The sequence below is a fragment of the Protopterus annectens genome, chromosome 8.part0 (genome assembly GCF_019279795.1).
Source record: "Protopterus annectens isolate FY-2018-M chromosome 8.part0, PAN1.0, whole genome shotgun sequence".
In the NCBI taxonomy this organism is placed as follows: Eukaryota; Metazoa; Chordata; order Ceratodontiformes; family Protopteridae; genus Protopterus; species Protopterus annectens.
Genome location: NC_056741.1, coordinates 1,036,335,491 through 1,036,348,551, shown reverse-complemented (window position 1 = coordinate 1,036,348,551; position 13,061 = coordinate 1,036,335,491). Strand labels below are relative to the sequence as shown.

Sequence of the window (13,061 nt, the reverse complement as noted above, 5' to 3'; positions counted from 1 at the left end):
GGGCCATGTCAAATGCTTTAGATAGGTCTAGGAAAGTAGCAAAGGAGAGACAGCCATTGTTTTTATGCTGAAGGATAGTGTTAGTAAAGGAGAGTAAGGCAGTATTGGTGCTATGGTTTGGTCAGAAACCATGCTGAGCATTGGAAAGGAGGTTGTTAGTAAGGAGGTAGTCTGAGACCTGAGAGTGTATGCATCTCTCTAGTATTTTGGAGGGTGGAGAGAGAATAGCTATGGGGCGGTAATTGGTTTGTTCTGTGCAAGGGCCGCCTTTGTGGAGGGGAATTATATGTGATACTTTCCACAGTGTGGGAACATAACTTTCTGACAGAGATCAGTTAATCAAGATGGATACTGGGTAGGCCAGAGCATCAGCTGTGATTTGTAGGTATTCCCTTGGGAGGTTGTCTGCTGCTAATTTGGTGGGCTTAAGTTTAGTTAAGAGTTTTTTTATGTTGGAGGTAGGTACAGGAGAAAAAGAGAAGGCAGTAGGGAGATTACTAGTTGAAGGTGTGGGTTGGAGGGGAGGGGGGTTGTTTTTAGCTAGTGATAGTATGGTTTGTGTGAAGTGTGTGTTGAATGAGGTAGCAATATTTTCAGAGGAGTGAGGGATGTTAGGAGGAGGGATACTGACTTTACTTGGGTGGAGGATGGAGTTTATGGAGGACCAGAATTGTTTGGGGCTGTGTTGGGAGGAGTCTAAGGCAGACTGGTAGTATTGGAATTTGTCTTGTTTTATTAGCTTTTTGACTCTATTGCGTAGTTCTAGGAATTTCTGTCTAGTTGAGGGGGTTTTGGTTTTGCACCAGTGCTCCCAGGCATTATCACTGTTTTTCATTTCTGACTTAGTGGTTTTCTATAGGGGAGGGTTGTGCTTTGGTTCTGTAAAGTCTTATGGGGGCATAGTAATTAAGGATGCTTAGGAAGGTAGTATTAAAATATTCAACTGCGTCATCAAGAATGAGGTACTTTAGAGGATGCCAGTTACACTCTTTGAGGGATGAGATGAATGAGAGTGGGTTAAAGTTTAGTTTTTTACGTATTTGATGGTAGATGACAGGGTTACCGTGGTATAGGTATTTTTTGAGTAGGAATGTTGGGGAGTGATCACTGAGGCTATCTGATAAGCAGCCTGTTATATATGACTGGAGGCTCTTACTGACTAGTATCCAATCCAGGGTAGTGTGCTTGCTGGAGTTTTTATTTATCCTGGTTGGTGACTGGACTAGTTTGCTGAAGCCATGAAGGTTTACATGATAATTTGGATGGTTGCCAGAACAGTATTGCTAGTCAATATTGAAACCACCTAAAATTATAGTTTCTTGGGGGAGATGGTGGGTAGACCAGCTGAGGAGGTTTTCTAGTGGAGGGATGTTCTGGCCAGGTGGGAAGTAACATCCAATTATGTTGATTGTTTTGTTTTGGTTTATTTTGAGGTTGGTATATATTATTTCTTCATTGCCTATTTGTGGAGCTGATGATTTTAAGATCTGGATTGTTAGATGCTGTTTAAATATTATAGCTACACCGCCTCCTTTCTTGTTTAATCGGTCTACTCTTAGTATGCCGTAACCGGTAGGGAGTATTTGCTCACTGGTAATGTGAGGTTTTAGCCAGGTTTCTGTCAGGATGACTATATCTGGGGAGTACACGTCTATGGTGGCATGGAGTTCATGGACTTTCTTGGATATACTTCTAATATTTAGGCTTAGTAGAAGGAAGTCACTTGGCTTTCTATTAGCTGTGATATGGGAGAAGTTGTGGTTTCTAGTCTGATTATGAGGATTGGGGTTGGAGATGATAGGGCCAGGGTTGGGGTGGATGTCTCCACCTAGGGTTAGTTTTGATATGCATGAGGTTATTAGTTTTCTCAGTTTTCGAATGTGTTTGATTATTAGGGAAACATTATGATTGTGCTCTGTGGGTAATAGGTATGGTGGGAGGGTTACTATGTTAAGTTGTAGGGATGCATTATGTTTGAGTAATATAGTTGGTAGAATATGAGAGGGGTGCAGAGGGATAGTTTTTGAGTTGGTGGGTATGGGAGCTGAGTGAGGGTGAGACATGAGTGGTGGTGTGAGTAGTAGTAGTACAGTGGTAGTGGTTGAGTGGGGGAATGATGGAGCTTTGGTAGGATGTAAGATATGCAAGGAGAGTGCATGCAGTGAGCACAGGTAAGGTATGCTTGTACATGTTAGTTGAGGAGGTGTGATAGCAGTGGGAAGATGGAGGAGATAGTTTTGGGTTAGTACTGTGGTTGGCTATTGGAAAGATGGGAGGGGTTGTGACTGTAATAAAGGTAGGATCACTGGGGTGGGAGGGAATAGGGGGAGGGCGAGGAGCAGAGCGGGTAGAGACCCTGTTAGTAGCTCTTACAAGGGGTTGGAAACAATCAGGTAACAGAGTAAACTGGTAAATGAACATATGATAGTGACAAAGGGTGGTTGTAGTTTTAAAAATGGTGCCTGCCACAGGTAATATTTATTAACTTTGGGATTGGCTTAAGGTAATAAACAGGGAAGGGGAGGGGGAGAACAAGGGTGTGAGCAGGCAGTTATTTTGTACTGCTGCTAATGAGCCAAAGCAAAGACAAGTTAGTGTTTAAGAAACAATCAGAACTGACCAAGGACTGCTTGAAACTGTAAGTCATTTCTTAACCATTTCTTAGGTGGAAAAACAGGATAACCTTCTATCAATAGGCTACTGTGGTCTCAGTTTAAATTAACAAACACACAGTATTGATCAGTTATGGATACTATTTGCTAACAAAAGGGAATAAGAGAGAAAGTGGATGAGTGTGTGTGTGTGTGTGTGTGGGGGGGGGGGGGCTGCTTACAAGCCAAAGCAGAGTACTCTCCAGGGGAAAAATGAATATTGGCTCAAACAGGTAGACACATACTCAAAGATAACTTTAGCTGTTTGCAGACAGTTCAGACCCGGACTGCACTTTTCTTATAAGAATGATAAAGGTGGTACCACAGTTGAATACTTAGAGGGGTGCTCAGTCTAGAAAAGAAGAGTACAGAGAGGAGTAAGCACATTTGAGATGGTAAAGATATATTATACATATTACAAAAAACAAGCTGAGCAAACAGCTACTGCATACAGGAAAATATATGTCTTGAACCAACTACTAGTATAAGCAGATACTGAGCCAGCTGGAAAAAACACTGTTAGAAGAAACCTTATCAGACAGTTATGCAGTCACAGATAAAAATATAGCAAGCAGCATTCTGTCCTGGGTCTCTAATGTGATTCTATCCACCAGTAACAGCACAATTATATAGAAATAAGTAGACACCAGTATGAGCTGTTTACACACAATACATTTACAAGAATAACATTAGTGAACAAGGTGCAGCTATGCAAATAGACCATACTATTATACTAAAAACAACTTAGTGGAGACAAAATGCTAGCATGCCACAGTAACTTCCAATAAAAAAGCATAAATCATATTAGATGTCTAACACAATTCAACATAAATAAACATATACAGTTGTAAAATGTCTAATGCAATTCAACATAAATAGGCATATATTGTTGGAAAACACTTACTGGAGAGACACTGAGCTCCTCATGGGGCCTGTAGTAGAGTGGATTGTAGTTTTAAAAATGGTGCTGTAATATTACAGAATATTACAGGTGCTGTAATATTTCAAGAAGTGCTACACAGTACACATCTGTATGAGGTCATGCAGAGTAATACTTACAAACATTATCAAGTTTGTAAAAATAATGCAAATATAAGACAGTTAAATGCTGACCAATGCTAGAGTAATAAGGCAGATTATGCCATTCATTATACAGTTATACACACATAAAGCAATAAGCAATACACTAATTTATTATTATTTATTTATTTATTTATTTAACATTTGTTTGCCAGGATAGTCCGACTGGACAAGTGTCCATTTTCAGTGGAGTCCTGGAGAGAAAAACTCCATATGTTTACAGAGAGAAGAACATTTTACAAGAGACATTACAGAGTAGTAGCATACAGATTGTAGACTTTACAGCTGTTAGTATACAATAAGAGGATATTCCCCCTTTTGGTTGAAAATACAAGTGTACAAAATATACACTGAGAGTAGATAAGCACCTGGTAGAGCACTGGAAGATATTTCACAACTGAATAAGAATATATAAATGTTTAATTTTCCATATATACATTCAAGCAAATATACATGTAAGAGTATATATATATATATATATATATATATATATATATATATATATATATATATATATATATAGATGCATACACACACACACACACACACACACACACACACACACACACACACACACACACACACACACACACACACACACACACACACACACACACACACACACACTTACATACACTCATATATAGGTTATTGCTCACATATGAATAGGTATAGTTAGATGGTGTTATTTGTGTTGTCCAGGACAGATGGGGTATAGAAACAGTAAGTAGATGAGGCTTCAGGGGGTCAATTACAGTTCCATAGATGCTTGGTGAAGAGGTATGTTTAATGTAGACTTTTTAAGAAGGGTGTGGAGTTTTGTAGTCTGAGGTCAGGGGAAAGGTTGTTCCATATTTTGGCTATTTCATGGGCAAATAGTGATTGCCCGCAGTTGTTTTTGCATGTGATGGTTTTGATTAAGGCTTTGCTGGAGGATTGAAGTTGACTAGTTGAATTGTATAAGTTCACCATGCCAGTCAGGGTGGGGGTTTTCTCGGGCTAGTACAGAATTAGATGAGCTAGGCTGAGTTGGTGGTACCTTAATAGGTTCAGAAATTCAAGCCAGTGCAAGGTTTGTAGGGAAAGGCAGTGTTGAATGTTTCATGCATATGTGCAGGTTTGAATCTCAGTGTGCACTATTTATGATGTTATTTTGCCTCTTTAATTTCTCCAAATCTTTTTGGTTTCTAATACTACGATGGGAATAGATCCCATTTCAAAGTCAAAGTATGATCAAAGTTCATGAAATTACTAATGTTTCAGTCTGTGATGTTAGCCAGAAGTGCTCTTCCCAGCACCTGGAATGTGCCCAGAATTGACTCCTTCTGCAATTCATATGGAGTTACATGTACTGGTAACATATTTAAGTATGACTGTAAATTCTTTTTTATAAGACCAGTTGCTCCTACTACTATTGGAACTGTCTGGACATCCTTCTTCCACATTGCACTTGTTTTTGCCTGAAAATCCTTGTATTTTATGACTTTGTGTTTCGCTGTTCATAAGACACTGTAATCAGTTTCAATGATCAATGCTACTTTTGTCTTCTTGTCATAGACTACTACATTTGGTTTTCTCACATCTATTTTTAAAGTGCTGTTAATGGGTGATCCCATATGATATAAACTTCATCATTTTCTATAATGCTTTGTGGCTCATGTTTCCATTGTTATTTATCTGCTTCAGTATTATAATGTTTGCACAATCCCCAGTGCAACAGTCTTGTCACATTATTATACTTTTCAGTATACAGTCCTTATGCCATTAGTATATCACAACCAGCAACAAGATGTGCGACTGTTTCCAATTCTGTTTTATGAAAACTACATTTGTCTGTTTTTCCCACATGTTCTATGGACTTTGCAAACCAACGTGTACATAGTCCACTATCTTGGGTCACCAATATTAGCCTTTTGTCTTTTGGTTTAACTCCTTCAGAACGGAGCATATATAATCTTGTTAATGCACTGATTTTTATAAATCGTTTGATGAGCATGAAGCATCCTTCTTGTTTTGCTGTCCAACCGATCCAGTATATTTTGGGGCAAGTCTATCACTCCAAAACTGTAAGTTAGAACAGGAAAAACAAATTGATTTATAGCTTGGACTTTGTTCCTAGATGTCAGTGTCATTTTCAGTATTAATTTTAGTCATCTAAAATATTCATTACTAAGTTTTATTCACATTTGTTCATTTATTGTTGATCCTTCATCAATTCCCAAATATATATACACTCCCTCTTGCTCGAGTTCTTTTATGTCATAATCCTGTCCCATCTTGGTGTTGCAGCTTTCCTGCCTTAAAGGCTGTTTGTGCACATTTATCAAGACCAAATAACATTCATATATCATCTGAAAAAGCTTTGACCACTTGCAGTTGTGCTTTCAGTTCCTCATCTGATGACCTATACAGTTTTAAATCATCTACAAAAAGATGAGAAGTCTTTATACTTTGTTGTTTATTTTGCTCTTTTTAATTTCTCCATATATTTTGGGTTTTTAATACCATGACAGGAATGGATCCCATTCCTAAGTCAAAGTATGATTAAAGATCATAAAATTAATATTGTTTCAGTCTTTGATGTCAGCCAGAGATGCTCTTCACAGCACCTGCAATGTGCCTAGTAATGACTCCTGCAATTCGTACGGAGTTGCATGTATTGGTAACATATCTAAATACGATCGTAGATTCTTTTTTATAAGACCCGTTGCTCCTACTACTACTTTCTTCAACATTGCTGTCATTTCTGTCAGTAAATCCTGATATTTTATGACTTTGTGTCTCTGTACGCAAGACACTGTAGTCACTGAGTGTAGCGATTTCAATTATCAATGCTACTTTTGTCTTCTTTTCATGGACCACTATATCTAGTTTTCTGGCATTTATCTTTTGAACTGTTGGTAATGGGTGATCCCATGTCATGTAGACTTCATCATTTTCTGTGATGCTTTGTGGCTTATGTTTCCAGTGTTTTTCAGCTACTTCAGTATTATGATGTTTGCATAATCCCCAGTGCAACAGTATTGCCACATTATTATGCCTTTCAGTACACAGTCTTTCTGTCATTAGTTTATCACAACCAGCAACAAGGTGTCCGACTGCTTCCAATCCTGTTTTACAAAACCTCCATTTGTCTGTTTCTCCCACATGTTCAATGGACTTTGTAAACCAGCGTGTACTTAGTCTACTATCTTGGGTTGCCAATATTAACCTTTCATCTTTTGGTTTGAATTTGCCTCTCCTTAACCATTCTCAGAAGGTTCTTCCAAGAGTTTTCTATACTTGCAACTATATATATTTTACACATTTCTTGCCTTCTCATCTGATTCTTCACCTTATAATCTTTCTTTTGTTTTTTGGCACATTCAGTTGCTACCTGATTTCTACCTACTTCTGGTTTGATTTCCATTCCCACTTGATGCCAATATGCTTCTGCTAAACTAAGAAGGAAGCCATCTTAGATTTATTCTCCTCATGTTTTAAAACTTTCACTACGTTTGGGTCTTGTGAGGTCAGCAGATATGTATACAGTCCCACAATTGCAGACCTATTCGGAATGGGGAGTATATAATCTTGGTATGCCCTAATTTTATAAATCATTTGCATGGAGCATCCTTCTTGTCTTATTTTGCCAGTATCATATTTCCTGTATCATAAAAGATTTATGAGGTGTATACTTTTTGGTAAGTTAGGCATGCCAGCTTTTTACACATCTAGTATATACATGGTGCATTAATGACTATAGTGCTTAAGTCTCAGATGACTACACATGTCTCCATTATCCTAAGATTCTAGAAACATCCCACAGTAATTCTGTATAATAAAAGGAAGTGTGATGTTTCTTATCTCAAACAATTAATAGGTTCATAGGTTCATACTAGGCTATCTGCCCTAGGGCATTTATAAGCCTAGCCAGAGTGTGTTTGGCTTTCGCCACCCATTTTTTATTATTTTTTTTGCCTTTTTTTTTTGAGGGTATACTGTGCCTCTGTCTAACAGTGAGTGAACAGACAGTCGCAGTCCTAATGATCGATATCCATCCCATCCACTCATCAAGATTCCTCTCTGAGAGTCACCTAACCTGGACTGGGGATTGGACTGACGTTTGATTGGATTCCAGAGTGAAGGTCTGCTCCTCTTATGAATCTGTCCCTCCCTCCTGCTGAGGTTATTTTCTTCCGCTGAGAGAGGTCTCGGATTTGGATTTTCTGAGGGATTTGGATTTTCTGAGGTGCAGCATGTCCATTAATTCGGGGCCAGATCGGCTCTCGCTGCAGGCTAGACAGGCCTCTGAGCAGTAGTGGAGTTTTGAGTACTGAGCATCTTTAACCGGCAGCATATGGCTACAATGTAAATATTTCATGGATACATGTCAGATGGAATCCTCATATAGAATGTATAGAATGTTTTTGATGTTATTTTAATATTTCTGTCTTTACTATTTAAAACAGATATGGGAGATACTTGTTTGTTCACTTATATGATATAGCTTTTTACACATTTAATATGTAAGCAGTGCATTAATGCCTATAGGACTTAGTTGTGGTTGACTATGAATATCTCCATTATTCTCAAAGTTTCTAGAAACATCCTACCTATGTCAATATGGCTGTATGTGTAAATGGTGGGACATAGATATATAGGTTAACTGTACATTTTCAATGTCACACAATTATGTCACAATCCATTCTTGTTTAACATTGACTGCCTTCCTAATACCAGTGATGAATATGAAATCCAATCATGTGTAGTTATATCTAGCAAATGCATCCACATATTCTCTTGCAAGGTATGCAAATTTGAAGCTGTTAGTTATTGCTGTGAGCAATGTGATGACATGCAATCAGGATTGCATGCTTTTGTGTTTCAAATGCACAGCACATGGTGGAAGTGGGACTGTCCTTTTACCTATCCTGTAATTTACAAGCATGAATACAGGTGTTTAATTCTTCCGTGCATAGTCATACAGTTGAGTTTTTAAAGTTACATCAATCCATTCAGTCATAGCCAAGACAGATTAGCTAGGCAAGGAGGTGTCAGGGTTGTAATACAAACAGATGAGAGTTACAGATTTGAATTTCAGTTCCTCTAGTTTTAATACAGTAATCCTCATGTGTGTGCAGTATTGAGAGCATACCTCCCAACTATACCAGATTACTAGTTTTTTACCAAGTTTTGGGCTCAAATAATGGGGTGCCACGATTCCTGAGTGGCACCCTTTAATTTCCAAATAAATTTTTCCAGCTTTTTGTTTTAAATAGTTTTTTTTGTAGTTTTGAGCTGACGTCATCAAGTGCGTGATGATGTCAGCTCTGTCAGCCTGTTGGAATTGAGCTCAAGGGCTTACGCATGTGCATTTCCGGCTGTCTGCGAGTGTGAGGACATTTTGAATGGCTGGCTGCTTTTACTATCTGCAAGCGGGAAGGATCTGTGAGTGTGAGCGAGGAAGGAAACTGCTGCTGCTGGCTGCTTTCACTGCTGCTGCTAATGGATCTACGAGTGGGAAGGAAATGCTTAGGATCTGCGAGTGTGAGCAGGGAAGGACTGCTGCTGCTGGCTGCTTTCACTGCTGCTGCTAATGGATCTGCGAGTGGGATGGGAAGGAAATGTTTGGATTATTTATTTCAGATAAACACTGCTTTGGCAGGTTTGTGTGTGTATTTGTGTTCCAACCTTAAATGATAAGCATATTATGCAGATTTAATTGTGATACTTTAGCAACATTTCAGTTATTTTCTTCTAGAATTATTGATACTGTCGACACCAATAAGCTCTGCTCTATGTTCTTGACAAAATGAGAACTAAACTTATATTTGTGAGTGATGTGGCATGCACTCCTCAGTACTTCCATGGCTGCATAACAGCACCTGGGTTATTAAAGCTAAAACATCTGCACATTAAAATAATTCACATATACTCAACATTTCTCTTTTGTCTTGATGAATGCAGGATTTTAATTCTGTGCTTATTGGAGGATATGATTAAACTGTGACTGTGTCCTGCTATGTAACTTTTGAGATGAATATGTGCGCCATATTTTTGCAAATGTAATTAATGAAGCCTAATTTAGATGTAGGACAACTCCATGGCATAAAGCTGTGGCTACAGCTTAGATGGCTTGTGTTCATTTAGTGGCCCAGGCAGTGGAAGACCTGGTTGGAAATGACTGGAAGTGACTAGTTAGCCATAGTTTGCCTGACCTGGGAGGAGAAGGAGTTGGCATATGACCCAAGACAAGAGCAGCATCTGAAGGTATCACTATTAATAGGTGTGTGCAAATGCACACTTATACAGGAAACCAACATTATAGTCATTGCAATGCATATGGTGTCCAGCAAGGGGAGAAGTTAGGATCACAATAGAAAATGTCTTTAATGCTGATAGGAATGTGACCAAAGACCCCTGACTCTTGCTTCCTATAGTCAGTATGTCAGGATAGCAGGGAAGTGGTGTGGATGGAGCTTAATGGTCAGAAAGACACTGGATGAAAAGAGCATAATAATTCTTGAAACAATTGTGCAGACAGGGAACTACATATGCAATATATTTTCTTTGTGAGAACTGATAATTTGCTAGGAATGTTAAACTGACAGTAAGATTGATTTACCTAAAAGATATACTTTTCCAGGCTAAGACACAGTGAATTAGAAAGTATAGTGTCTTACATGGAATCTTCCCGTATAACAAAATGATCTTTAAAATTACTTTTTTATACATTTATTTAGTCTATTCTACAGTGGATCTCTACCAGGCTGACCTGTGAGTGATTCTTTACTGATTTTTTTCATAACATATGATCCTGTTTGGTACAGAAGTGCTTTAACTTTGGCCAGATCTGTGGTGCAGAAGAATTAAGCCATACCTGTTACTGAGATGACCTGTGTTACTAGACTCAGTCCTTGAAGATACAGTTGGATGGTGGCATTTCATTAGATCTCTTATACTGGGTAGAGGGAGGAGACTTCTGGCTAGGATTGTAGCTGATGGGGTAAAGGAGGGGCTTTATCCCTGCTGCAAAATGGGGAAATTTTACCAGCAAATCATCCTACAATGAGAAAGGTCTGTGCTAAAACCACTGCATGCCAATTTGTGGGAGCAGGATTGTCAAAGTATAAGAAGTTTATTAAATGAATACTGCAAAAATTAAAAAAAAAAGCTCTTATATGTGTCAGCTTAGAGGCTGCAGCTTTAATTATTGTGTTGTGTGTATGCCCCAGGTAAATACACCTGGTGGCTAGAGATACTCAGACTCAAACCCTGTACCTTGGGTACAAGTGAAAAGAGCCTAAAACCCCAAGCCACCACCACTTGTGAATTTATGCCTCATTCGTTTGTTCTGTTCCTCATAAAATATGTGTTTTTTAGTATATTTGCGGCAAATCACTGAAGGATTGAATTCACTAAATAATGATAGGCATTTGCATTTCAGACTTCATATTCTTCAGAAAATAAATGGTAAGACAAAACCTTTTATTCTAGCATTTTTCTAAGTTTATAAGATCAGTATTTGAAATTTGTCCATATTTTGGGGCTGTATTCCTCCATTACTGGCTTTGTCTAATTTTTTGTGGTAAGACATTGAGAGCTATGGTGTCATGAGAACTGAATTCTGTATTCCCCATTATTGGCTTTGTCCAGGTTTTTTTGTGCTACGACCTTGAGAGCTATGGTGAAAAGTGAGAACTCAATTCACTAAATGATAGCCATTTACATTTCAGTCTTCCTTCCTATCTTTCAGGACACTGCTGATTTGGCATAGTGTATGTTGCTCTGACTGTAGTGTACAGGGTCCTGGGTACAAGACTTGGCAGTTAAATGCATGGTGGTAACATCACATTTTATTCTAGCAATGTGTCCCTGGTTTTTGGCATTTTGTCCCCCCCAAAAAAACCCTGAAATTTTATAGATATATAGATATATATATATATATATATATATATATATAGATATATAGATATATATATTGTGTGTGTGTATGGAAGTAGACTTTTATGATGGAAATGTTCTGAATTTTCTGAATTGAGCAGGCAGTTTTGGAATTATTGGTTCATTGTCTACTGGAAAAATGTTCAAACGTGTGTGTGTGTGTGTGTGTGTGTGTGTGTGTGTGTGTGTAAGTCAACTTTTATGATGGAAATGTTCTGAATTGGGCAGTTTTGTCATTATTGGTTCATGCATTTTGTTTTATTGCCTACTGGAAAAATGTTCAAATAATAAATTTAAAATGCGCTCTAAGTCTAACAAGTACGCTGTTACTGCTGTATTATACACGGAATATAATTTAATAAAGTCAGGAAGGTGTATCAAAGAACACATGTATGTTTCTTGTTTTGTGTGCAAGGGGCCTATGATTTGAAAACAGCCCAAAGGTAATCTTTATCCACCACTCTCCAGATGCATTTTCTTTGGATGTGGTGTGGGTTTCAATGCTGTTTCAATGAATGTGAGTTTCTTTGGCAGAGAAGTTTTAATGCCAAGTCTATTTTCATTGTGAGACAGTATTGCTTTGTTTAGTAGTTATCTATTAGTGTTTGTGCATTGTGCTATAAAATGTAAAAATAAAATCCAAATAATCATTGTAGAAGTAAAGCAGCATGCACACATTTGTATTTATGGTAAATGGGGTGAAATAGCCAGGCAATGGGACATTGGAATGGCTACAGGGGGACTCTGGTGCCATATTTTTGTTGTTTCTCCTTCAGCTTCCATTTGAAAGTTGGTATCCCATAATTCCATTGGAGTGGGTGGGGTTATGTAATTATGTATGTAAATGTTATGTTAATCAGCGTACAGATTTGTACCTATTTTTCATGGGCCTTGTACAGATTTTTGATGTTTCCAGGTTGAGAGATATGATCGAGAGTGACACAGCAATAACTGAATGTGAAGTTGTATTTCATCTCAAGGATAGATGTCATGTGATACTCTTCTTTTTACTGCTGCTTCATACATAGTGAACTGAACATCATATATTGACCTGAAACAATACTTCCATGGCATTAATACATCAATTTTTCCTTTTTGTAGGTGAAGAAGACCAGGCCTAAAATCATGCACTGTACATCGAACATATGAACAGGCTGGAGGGCAGTGGAGGGAGAGAAGTATGTGTTATAACTGTAAAAATTAATTTCCCCAGAAACATTTAGAGTTAAAACAATCAGTTTAGCTTGCAGCTTCAGGCATGCTAATATTAATGCCAGACTACCTATAATGCATATGCAAGGTAAGTACAGTACTCATTGACGTCTTGTGAACAGCAATGTAGATTTAATTTAAATGGTGTCCTGTCAGTTATAAGCAGCGTATGTTTGATGACCTCAGAACCAC

The 13,061-nt window shown here is 38.0% G+C and overlaps 1 protein-coding gene across 1 annotated transcript in view; it reads right to left on the bottom strand.

Annotated features, from left to right (window-relative positions):
• The window catches only part of FAM131C (family with sequence similarity 131 member C), a 1,671,064-nt gene that overhangs the window by 266,765 nt on the left and 1,391,238 nt on the right, over positions 1 to 13,061 (bottom strand). The window lies entirely within an intron of this gene.